The sequence below is a fragment of the Triticum aestivum genome, chromosome 4B, assembly GCF_018294505.1.
Source record: "Triticum aestivum cultivar Chinese Spring chromosome 4B, IWGSC CS RefSeq v2.1, whole genome shotgun sequence".
NCBI classification, from domain to species: Eukaryota; Viridiplantae; Streptophyta; class Magnoliopsida; order Poales; family Poaceae; genus Triticum; species Triticum aestivum.
In genome coordinates, this window is record NC_057804.1 from 183,622,177 (window position 1) to 183,635,155 (window position 12,979).

Genomic DNA, 12,979 nt, shown 5'->3' on the forward strand with positions numbered 1-12,979 from the left:
AATAAAATTGGTCTTGTACCGGCTAGAAGCTACTGGATGCATGTGTGCTAGCACCGATTTTTTATTTGCCGGAGCACATGTTACTTGATGTTGCTTGTTGTTTGTACATTATCAGATACTCCCTGTCCTAAAATAGGTCTCTCAATATAATTTTATACATGATTTTGTACTCCTTCTATTTTTAAATCTAAATATGAATTTTAATATGGACTATATATATATATATATATAGGGAAAATCCATCCTACCACCCGGTGGTAGTTACCCCATATGTCTCATATACTACCATGTGTTACTATATGTACTACTTTATCATTTTAAATATATTCATATACTATATATCTAAGATATTTCAAAGCAAGTTACATGAAAAAATTACATATGAACCCATAGTTTTTGTTATATTTATGAAATACGTACATATTTATACGTACAAAAGAGCATACTCAAAACATGGTATATACCACCTAAAAATTAGTATATATACTACCTAATCATTGTTATATACTACATACTATGCGTACATACTCTCAATTTTGACAGATACTGCATACAACATACAAAAAAAAGTGGTGGTAACTACCACTGCTTGTAGGAAACATTTGTCATATATATATATATATATATATATATATATATATATATATAGAGAGAGAGAGAGAGAGGGAGAGAGAGAGAGAAAGATTTTAGAGTGCAGAATCACTCGTTTTGCTTCATATGTACTCCATATTGAAATCTCTAAAAAGACTTAGGAACGGAGGGAGTACTATGGTTAGTATAAACTTGAGACACCTATTTTAAGATGGAGGGAGTGTAATAATTAAAAGTGAGTGAAATATTGAAAGTACAAGTTTGAGTCACTTAATTTGGGACGGAGGGAGTATTTCTTAACAAAGAAGATATGTGAAGCTCGCCGGTACTTGCTAACCTTCAAGAAATTCCTGAACTCTGGATCTCATCGATATCATCGGTAAGATAGGGAGGAGAGAGCGAGGGATGAAGAATAAAGAGAGTGCGACAATGGTGCATCTTGCTCGTGCCCTGTTTCGTCCTGCACACCCGCTGGGAGGGGGAGCACTACACTCCGTTGTACCATCTCCCCGCAGCTCTGCATATCCTAATCCTAATCCTCGTCGAGGCCCGATGATATGTCCAGGGAAGTGGTCATGTTGGCATGGAGGGTGTGCTCCTACTGTTGGCGGCAACGTGTCAACAAAAGAGTAGCAAGCATAGTAATTTGTTTACAAAAGAGTAACAACCATTGTAAATTCTTTACTTTTTGGTCATAGTATTTTTGAAGTGGGAAAGCATAAATATGAATTAATGTTAATAGGGATACAAGATATAGGAATCAATATATGATCTATTAGAAACTGTTACAGCTATACGAATCATGCACAATTACTTTCACATCGAAGAAGTAGCCGTTGATCGATAAATGGTTAGATTTTCTTAATTATTTTTACACCAGGTTGTTAAATAATAACAACTTATTACACATAATTCAATTTCTTTAGAGCGAGTTGAATATTTGGTTTTATTAGTAGAGAAAAAAATTACAAACTTTTGGAATACAATGAGATCTTCATTGGATCATTATGAATCTTACAACCATTTTAATTGGAAAAACTTATTATTCACATGACAGGTAAACACTTGAATACCATGCGAACTCTCAGATTTATTTTATACCCGGTGCAACACACGGGCATTTTTTGCTAGTATATACATAAGCGGCCACATAGGAGGCACTACAATACTTTACGGGCAAAAGTATAAATATACCCTTTATTTATCAAAAGCATTGTTTTTACAATCAAGATACATGTCATTTTAACATGGTATTCTTTGAGCACTCAGCCTCTATTAAACGGGCACCTTCTAAGACTTCTTCAAAATAGTGCTCGGGCGAGTCCTGGCCCCCGGGCGAACCCCTGGTTGCAACATCAGTGGCCTCCATCTTTGTCCAATAGGTCTTAACACGGGCAAGGGCCATCCGCTGACCCTCTATGCACGCCGACCTCTTGACAGCGTCGATATGCGGCACAGCACGAATAAATCGTTGCACCAAGCCAAAATAACTATCCGGACTTGGTTCCTTCGGCCACAGGTGATCCACGACGGCCTTCATGGCAAGCCTGGATAACCTATGGAGCTCGGCCCATTCAGCCATTTGCTCATTCAACAGCAGCGGATGCTTTGGAGTACTGAACTGCGACCAGAACAATCTTTCCACCTCATGATCTTCTTGATCTTTGAAATACTGTGACGCATCAGCTGCACTCTTTGCCAAATCCAAGTATGCGTCTGAAGAACCCCACAATTGATCAAGAGGGGCATATTTCGGATCACCGAATTTCGTTCGCAATAAATATGGCTTCCCAGCCGCGATATCACCAGCTTGCCGAAGCTCCTCCCGAGCCGCTCTGATCTCAGAGCGAGTTTCCTTTGTTGCTTGTAAGGCCTTCTTTAGGTCAACCGTTTTTGCTTGGTTTTCCCTTTCGAGAAGCTCATATCGCCTGGCAACATTTTGTAGCTCAAGAGTCATGTTGGCTATTTTATCCTCACTCTGGCGATGCGCAGCCTGTTTGGCTTTTAATTCATCAGCTGCCTTCACGGCAGCCACATTGCTTCTCCTGGCTTGCTCCTTGGCCCGGGCAAGCTCTACCCGAAGGCTCTCCACGGCGGCAGCACCATCTGCAGTCAAAGCATATTATCAATCCTAGCATCATGCTCTTATTAATATTTGCTGACCACCCAAATATACATACCCTGTGCCTCGTCAAGCCGCTTGTTCACAAGCATGATGTCCGCATCCGCCATGTCAAGTTGCCGCCTTAGTTTAGCAAATTCAGCAGTCCGGTCAGCCGCCGGATCTGCAGCCGCCTGCGTACAAAATCAGCACTATCATTACCAGAGACTATGATCCTCTGCTCGCTAGAGTCTCAGGGGCTACTATCTATACAAAGTACACCTTGCGTGTACGGTACAATCAAAAAAAATATCACTTTGCGTACCTCAAAGCCTCTTAGCAGGCTCGTAAAAGCTTCATTCAACCCGCTTTTTGCGGATGAAATCCTCTCCACCACCATGCCCATTAAGGTACGATGTGCCTCTGAGATATCCGCTTGCTGCAGAAGACCCATCAATGTGTCCGGTTGTACATCAGACAATCCGAGGCTTTTTCTGTTGCTCTCTCTAGGAGCTGAAAGCCCCGGTCTTCGGGCGGCCGAAAGAGTGACCTTCTAATCTTTGCTCCCTCGAGGTACTGTGATGTAAAACCACTCCCGTTGCCATAGGTCAGAAACTTCCGGGAAGGAACCCATTGGCCATAAAGCATCGACGCCTTTGCTTATTATAGCGCCTCCGCACTTCGCGTGTTCCCCGTTGATCATCTTCGACTTCACATTGAAGGTCTTGAGCCATAAGCCGAAGTGTGGGGTAATGCGGAGGAAGGCCTCACACACAACGATGAACATCGAGATGTGAAGGAAGGAATCTGGAGCTAGATCGTGAAAATCTAGCCCGTAATAGAACATGAGCCCTCTAACAAAGGGTTGAAGACCGAAGCCTAGTCCTCGGAGGAAGTGGGAGATGAAAACGAAACTCTCGTTAGGTTTGGGAGTAGGAATAACCTACCCTTGAGCAGGAAGCCTGTGAAGGATTTCGGCATTCAAATACCTTGCCTCCCTAAGCTTCTTGATGTCCTCTATGGCGGAAGAGGCCATCCACTAGCCTTGAAGGTTGGATCCGAACATGCTTGAAGGTCCGGAGTGCTTGGACTAAACCTTGGGTGTTGGAACTCGAGGTGGGAGAAGGGAAGGATCTGGCGTGGAAACAAAGGGACAAGTCTTGACCTCTTTATAAAGAGGATGAATGTCAAGCGTCCTCCACGCGGCCGTTTGGGACTTGCCTAAACCAAGGAGTCGTACTAAGGGGACAGTTGGGTTACCCATGCCCGTATTGATGAGAATCCTGTGATAAAGGGGACACGATCTCTGCTTCGACAAGACGTGCCAATAAAACCGCCTCGCAAGACGTGCAGTGGCAGGTTGGAAAAAACGGTTTGAATAAATAGCGGGCCACGGCATGATGTCACGCTATGGGAAAGTTGTCAGCAGATTAAATTTGTGGAATATTGTGCTCTCTACGGTGGTATGTCGAATTTGTTTTGCAGAGCCGGACATGATTCTTGTGTTCAAGATCTTCTTCGGGGTGTTCGGAGAAGGAACCCGCCTTGCAATGCTGAAGACAATCTGCACGCCGGACTCATCGTCATTGAAGCCTGGTTCAGGGGCTACTGAGGGAGTCCTGGATTAGGGGGTCCTCGGACAGCCGAACTATATGCTTATGCCGAACTGTTGGACTATGAAGATACAAGATTGAAGACTTTTTTTTGAAACTGCACGACAGTGGGAGAGACTCCCACTGCCTTTTGTATTACTCACAAGGAACCAGTTACAACATTGTTACAAGTGGGTTGTAAGGCCCCCCGGCCATGTATTCTAGAGTTCCTCCTAAGAAGCGGTTACAAGCTTTGTATATAGGTTTCTTGGGAGGGACGCAGGCCCTCCTTGCAATTGTGAACCAACAAGGCCAAAAGATTTTTGAACCTAGCCAACCATGAATCAAAAGAGCGTGGAATCCCCCTGAAATGTACATTGTTTCTCTCCTTCCACAGGCTACAAGCAGCCAACAAGAAAATATCCATAAACAACGGCCTATGCCAACTCTCTTTGACAGCATGTAGCGGGGTGAGCCTATTCCCAGAGCTTGGCCAGAGCATGCCAACTTTGTCCCAGCATTGACGGCTAAATGAGCAATTGAAGAAGAGATGCTCAACCGTTTCCTCAGGACGGTTCTGACAGAGCATGCATGTGTAGTTGTTCCCAGTCACAACAAAATGTCGGCGTTTCAGCATATTCCTGGTATTTAGTCGATCAACCATCAGGAGCCAACCAAACATTTTAAACTTAATCGGGCTCTTGGCCCTCCACAGCCAGCCAAAGGCCACATCAACTACCATATCTTTGAAGCAGTGATCATAGTATCTCTTGGATGAGAAAGATCCACCAAGGTTGCAAACCCAGGTGTTGTTGCAATCTCCGTCAAGGAGGACATGCATGGATCCTTGTTGCATTTCCCTGATCTCCTCTCTAGCTTGCGTGGAAAGCGGCAGGTGGAAGATCAAGCTCGGGTCCATGGCAGTGAGTACATTAACCACGGGCTCATCTTCATTCAGGCAGAAAGAGAAAGCTCTGGGGAAGATCTCCATTAGCGGGGTGTCACGATCATCGAACCATGCATCTTTCCAGAACAGGGAGGAGGAGCCGTTGTCCAGAGCAACCTTGGTGACCCCACGGAACACATCGCTGAGCTGCATTACGTCGCGCCACCAGAAACCGGTTCAACCGCATGTGGAATTCTGCCTGTATAGTAGGTATCCCAGATCAAAGTCACCCATGGGACTTCATGGTGGTTGTAAAACTTAAACAGGTGTTTCAGAAGGAGGGCAACATTCTGGGTTTTGATATCGATGACTCCAAGCCCCCCTTTGCTTTTGGGCCTACAGACCAATTCCCAGGCAGCAAGGGATTTATTTTTGACACCATCATTAGAGTTCTTCGCCCAAAGACAGTATTTGCGCAGCTTGTCGAGGTGCTCAATCACTTTCGGGTGTAGCTTGATCGTGCACATGGCATAGATTAACATCGAGGTGACTGCAGAAATGACCAAAGTGAGCTTGGCCCCCGATGACATCAAAGCCAGAGCTGTTTACATTTTCCTTTCCACTCCATGCACCAACGACATGAGATCAAGCTGCGTCGGCCTGGTCGTGCCCATGGGGAGGCCAAGATACGTGAACGGCATTGAGCCAACCGAGCAGCCGAAGATATGAGCCAGGTGCAGCGCGCGCTGCTGATCAAGGTTAATGGGTATAAGCGTGGACTTGTGAAAATTAATTTTCAGACCGACTGATGTTGCATAATCCTCAAGGATTGCTTTCATGCGGGCAACTTGATCAGGGCAGGCTGGCATCACCAGAATGGTATCGTTCGCATACTGCACCACCGGATAATCCCCGTCGCGATTGCATGGGATGGACAGTTCAATCAATCCACGAGCAAAAGCATCATTGACCGCAGCTTGGAGAAGATCAGCAGCGAGGACAAAAATCAGAGGAGAGAGGGGGTCGCCTTGCCGCACCCCGCATTTACATTGAAATTTTCTGCCAGGAACCCCATTAAGTAAGACAGAAGACACACCAGAACCAAAGATAGTTTCCATCCAACTCAACCACTTGTCATCAAAACCCATGTGTTACATGATCTCCATCATTGGGGCATGTTCTATGGTGTCAAAGGCTTTGGCGAAGTCGAGTTTGAGCAGCATAATCTCACGCGCCGACCTCTGGCATTGGTGGATGTACTCAAACGACCAAGCAAGGCAATCCTGGATGGTTCTCCCCTTGATGAAACCGTATTGGTTCCTCTGGATGATCTTCAAGATAACTTTCTGCAGACGGTTGGCCAAGATTTTGGTGACAATTTTCAGACAACAATTCAGCAGGGTTATTGGCCTATAGTCATTGGCAGTTTCAGGAGATGATGTCTTTGGTATCAGGGTAATAAACCCCTCACTGATGCTGGTGATATCAAGGTTTCCCTCATGGAAATCGTGACACATTTTATAAAAATCCTCTTTAATGATTGGCCAGCAGCTCTTGAGAAAACATCCATTGAATCCATCAGGGCCCGGGGCTAGGCCGACCGACATTTCTTTTATCACTGCATCAATCTCCTCATTAGAGAAAGACAAAGACATTACTTCTAGACCACGGATTCGTCTAATGATCCTGGGGAGATTAAAACGCATGGTAGTAGGTTTGGAAGAGCCCAAACGATCCTTATATGTTTTGTACAAAACCCCTTCTTTACCGATGTGATCACTGACAACCACGTCACCGTCCCGCAAGTTAGCGATCGAGTTGTGCCTAAACCTCTCAGTCACAAGAGATTGAAAGAGTTTAGTATTTTCATCTGCAAACCTGAAATATCTGACAGTGCACCGTTTCCTCCAATAGTCATTCTGATATTTCAGCAGCATATTTAGATGCAGTTTCAGGATGCACCTGATTTTTTTTCCTGTACGTATAGAGCTCTTTTATCCTCAAGGCTATCCAGCTGCACGAGAGCTTCATTATTGTTTTGGATCATGATTCTCAGTTTGGAGATAGCACGGCTCCAACTCTTAAGATCATATTGCAGGTTCTTCATCTTTTTGCAGATAATTGCAGCCGAGTTTGGAGCGTGACATGGTTTGGACCAGGAACGTGCGACCACGTCAGAGAAGCCCTCGTGTTTGACCCAATAGTTTTCGAACCGAAAGAGCTTGGACTTGGGGATTTTTGACTCAATGGTCACGACACAAGGGACGTGATCAGAAACTGGCTTTCCAAGAGGTAAGACCATCGTTTTTGGGAAGGCGGTGGTCCAATTAGACAACGAGAAGAACCAGTCGAGCTGCTCAAGCAAGGGATCATCTTGCATGTTACTCCAAGTAAACGATCGACCCTTGACAGGTAACTCCATTAGAGATTGCGCACAGATGAATTCATTGAACAGGAGCATATCAGAAGCATCTCCACCAGGTTTGTTTCTATTAGCCGGTGAGCGAATGAAATTGAAATCCCCCCATATCAACCAATTTTCAGTGCTGGGTATATTGAGATCAAACAACCAAAAACTAAAATCCACCCGACACTGTCCAGAACAGGGACCATAAACATTTACTAAATTCCAGGCTTCATTTGATTGAGTGGAAACAAAAGAAACACCCACATAAAAGGATTCAATCAACCATGGCGAGCCCACAAACAGAGAGCTATTCCAAACTGTGAGAATTCCACCCGAAGCACCCATGGACGGAGCAAACGCTAACTTATCAAAGCGCTTAGGACAGAAAGTTTTAATAAAAGCTAGATCAAATGATTCACGAGTTTCTTGGATGCATAAAACCAAACAACCGCTAGTATCTATCGCATTTCGAAGAGCCAAAAGTTTACCGTCAGAGTTTATGCCTCTGACATTCCTTGACAACACGTTCCAAGATTTATTCATGATGGCAAAGAAGCTCAATCTTCAATAGAAGACGCCATCTTATGGCCATCCAGCAGCTTCTCCACAGAAAGCTCATCAAGAGCGATCCCACAGCGGCCACCCACCTGTTGGATTTCTTCAATGGAGGTAGGAGGTGGGCACGAAGTAGAAGCCACCTGAGCAGGAGCAGCAGCCATAGAAACGGCCATAACAGAGGGCAAAGCATGAGCTCTCACCTTCAGTTTTGCCTGCTTGGTGTCAGTATTCTGGTTGACCTTGAAGCCATCGTACTTGGTTGACTTGGTGCTCCTCCTGACCGCAATGGTGTCGAGCAGCACACTGGCCTTGCACAAACTGGTGACCGCAAAGAGGGAGGAAGAGGCAAGCGTCTGGAGAGCAATCCCATGAACAGGCACAACATCCACAGACAGAGATTTAGTATCAGTAAAAAAATTTGCCATGATGGCCAGGGGATCGAGCAGCCAATATCCACTCCTCATCGAGCACATCAGCGTTGCCAGGCACGTCCTCCTGTAGCAGATTGTGCGGAATAATGCTGGCACCCATCTGAAAGTTAACGCCAAAGATCACAGAGAGGAAATCCTGTTCAGGCAGCATATTGGATATCCACACAACGCACACGGAGTTTAGGTTGTTCTGAATGACCCTGAAGGGGTTAAGAGGGAGCATAACCGTCTCCGACTGCACATCAGGTAAGGCCCGGGTGTAGATGCGCTTGAGCATACCTCCAAACCAGCGCAGAAAGTCCTGATCGAGAGCAAACAGAAGATTAACTGAACCACCACCAACTCTGACGAAAGCAGAGCGCGCCAAAGGATTCCCAAGGACAAAACCATTTGCCAAAGCTTCCACCTGCTCGATCTCCTCATCAGAGGCCCAGACATCAGACAGATTGTCATGGCTGTTATGCTCAGGGTCAACACCATCCATCAAAGATGGCCTATTGTACTGAAAAAAGGTTTTGAAACTGAAACCCGAGTACGGTGGGGGAATAACTGCCCATGCACACCACCCATTCTCCTGAATCTGTTCTTGCTCCTGTTCAGGTGGGTTCCAAGCAGCTTCATTCAGCGCCTCCTATGCAGCCATCTCATCAATCCTGGCCTGCTGCATAACAGTATAGAACGGGAGCTGATACGGATGCGGGGATGCATTGAGGAGGGGAGGAGCTTCCTCAGTGCCAACCAAACCAGGGATTGTGTTTCTGCCATTGAGCACATATACTGGGACTGACCAAGAACGACCAAGTCCAGGCAGCAGAGCCGCACGAGTAACCAACAGGTTGTGTGGAACTTCAGCAACATCTTCAATATGGCACTTACCAAGAACGCGGGCTTTATTCTGTCCAGGGTGCGGCCAGACCAGCAGTTTGCCAAAATTAGAGACAACCTTATGAATGTAATGCTCCGTCTGATAATCCATAGGGAAAGCAAGAAGCATTATCCAGACTTCATATTCAAAAGCAGGCATGCACATATTAAGACCTTCATCACGCGGAACTAAAGAGAAGGTGGAATCCTCAGTCAGGGCATGCGGCCCCTCTCTAATCGCTGCATCTCTGCTCTCCATATCTGTAAAAACCACACACCCAATACCAAGCGGATAAATCAAATCATCAAGTAGCTCATACTCCAGATCAGCAACGATAATGCGACAAACTTCAGCTAACCAAAACTCCTTCTGATGATCAAGAACTGGGGGATCGACGGAGACGATGGCATACCTATCATGGTTGAGCGGAGGATCATCCACCACATGGTGCTGAACGTGGAGGGCTGGGCCTCTGTCGAAAGTCGATCCGGCCGGAGCAAAGTCGAATGGGCGCACCGGGAAGTTCGCCATAGCAGCAGTCTGTCGGCGCAGTTCAGGGGTAGAAACCACCGGCGGCGAGGAGTCGATGGTGGTTTTTGGTGGAGGTGGCAATGGTGGCGTGCTCGAGGGAGGCGCCTCTGCAGTCGATTGGTGATTCTGGCAGGCGGAATTGACTACACGAGGCGGATGGAGTCGTATCGACAAGCAATGGGAGGAGGCCACATTCGAGGCGAGATTGAAGACTTCATCTCGTGCCCGGGTGGTACTCTCCTTTGCGTGGAAGGCAAGCTTGGCAATTCGGATATGTAGATTCCCTTCTCTGTAACCGACTCCGTGTAACCCTAGCCCCCTCCGATGTCTATATAAACCAGAGGGTTTAGTCCGTAGAACAACAATCATAATCATAGGCTAGCTTCTAGGGTTTAGCCTCTACGATCTCGTGTTAGATCAACTCTTGTAATACTCATATCATCAAGATCAATCATGTAGGAAGTAGGGTATTACCTCCATAGAGAGGGCCCGAACCTGGGTAAACATTGTGTCCCCCGCCTCCTGTTACCATTAGCCTTAGACGCACAGTTCAAGACTCCCTACCTGAGATCCGCCGATTTTGACACCGACACCAGGTGACGTTGGGGAGTTTTCTCACCATTGCGCCTCCCAGTCCGCATGATGCCCATCCACCACCTTTGGCTTCACGTTGAAGAATTTGAGCCAGAAGCCGAAGTGGGGGGGGGGGGGAGGAATGCGGAGGAGCGCCTCGCACACGACAATAAATGCCGAGATGTGGAGGAAGGAGTTTGGGGCTAGATCGTGGAAATCTAGCCCATAATAGAACATGAGGCCACGGACAAAAGGGTGAAGTGGAAACCCTAGTCCGCTGAGGAAGTGGGGGATGAATACCACCCTTTCGCCGGGCTATGGAGTGGGGATGACCTGCTTCTTGGCAAGGATCCTGTATGCAATATCCGTACTCAGGTACCCCTCCTCCTAGAGCTCCTTGATGTCCTTCTCCTTCACGGAGGAGGCCACCCACTTGCCTTGAGAGCTAGATCCGGACATGACTAGAGGGGTTGGGGCAGTGGGGAGGATCGAAGCTTGGGTGCTGGAGCTCGAAGATGGGAAGGCTGAGGAAGAAGAAGGCGTGGGATAGAAAAGGTGGATCTTTATTCGCTTATATAGGCCGTGAATACAGAGCGCCCGCTCCCATAGCCTTAAAACGTCGCCTATTCCCAACGTGGGTGTGCGCCACAGACGGTTGGATTACCCAAATACCATTGATATGCAATCCCGCATTAAGTGGGCACGATCTCTAATTGACAGGATGTGCCAATGAGGCATGGCCTCGAAACACGAAACGCGGGGTGAGAAAACGGTTCAAAATGCCGAAGGGTCAAGTCCGACGCTTCGTCTAAAAAGTTGTCAGTAAAAGACACTATCCTTATTTTTTATATATCCTGCCTTCGTGGCTAAGGGTTATGTTTATTATGAAAAGCCGAATACAATTCTCTTACAGAGGAAAGCCGATGTGTATTCTTTAAGGAACCCGCCTTGCAATGCCGAAGACAATCTGAGTGCCGAATATATCATCATTGAAGACACGTTCAGGGGCTACTGTGGGAGTCCTGGACTAGGGGGTCTGGTCTATTGATGTGGGCAGGACTGATGGGCCGTCAAGATACAAGACAAAAGATTATCTCACGTGTCCGGTGGGGACTCTCACATGCGTGGATGGAAAGTGTAGGTGTCCGGATATTTTATTCTTTTCTGTAAAACCGACTTTGTACAGCCCTAAGCCCCTCCGGCGCCTATATAAAACGGAGGGTTAGATCGGAGGCAGGATCACAACATTGCTAGGCTAGGTATCTAGGGTTAGCCGAATCGATCTTGAGGTAGATGAACTCTTGTAACCCCTATACCCTCAAATATAATCAAGCAGGAGTAGGGTTTTACCTCCATCAAGAGGGCCCGAACCTGGGTAAATACTGTGTCTCGTCTCCATTGTTACCATCGATCCTCAGACGCACAGCTTGGGCCCCCCTACCTGAGATCTGCCGGTTTTGACACCGACAATGGACAAGACCCATCCGTTAGCTTAGCATAATGATTGTTAAGTTTTATTTCTATTGCTTTCTTCATGGCATATACATATCCCTTTGACTATGATATTATGCAACTCTCGGATATCGGAGGAATACCTTGTGTGCTATCAAACATAACTGGGTGATTATAAAGATGCTCTACAGGTATCTCTGAAGGTGTTTTTTGGGTTGGCATAGATCGAGATTAGGATTTGTCACTCTGAGTATCGGAGAGGTATCTCTGGGCCCTCTCGGTAATGCACATCATAATAAGCCTTGCAAGCAATGTGACTAATGAGTTAGTTGCGGGATGATGTATTATAGGACGAGTAAAGAGACTTGCCAGTAACGAGATTGAACTAGGTATGAAGATACCGACGATCGAATCTCGGGCAAGTAACATACCGATGGCAAAGGGAATAACATATGTTGTCATAACGTTTCGACCGACAAAGATCTTCGTAGAATATGTGGGAGCCAATATGAGCATCCAGGTTCCGCTATTGGTTATTAACTGGAGAGGAGTCTCGGTCATGTCTACATAGTTCTCGAACTCGTAGGGTCCGCACGCTTAACGTTTGTTGACGATTTGTATTATATGAGTTATGTGATTTGGTGACCGAATGTTGTTCGTAGTCCCGGATGAGATCACGGACATGACAAGGAGTCCCGAAATGGTTGAGAGGTAAAGATTGATATATTGGATGATAGTATTCGGAGACCGGAATTGTTTCGGAATGTATCGGGTACATATTGGAGTACCAGGGGGGTTACCGGAACCCCCCGAAGGAATATGGGCCATAGGGGCCATAGGAGGAAGCACACCGGCCCAATAGGGGTGGCACCCCCCCCAAGGAAGGAGTCCAAATTGGATTAGGGGGGGGGCGCCCCCCTCTTTCCTTCTCCCCCTCTCTTCCCTTCTCCCCTTTCCGGTAAAAAGAAAGGGGGGAGGCCGACTTGGACTAG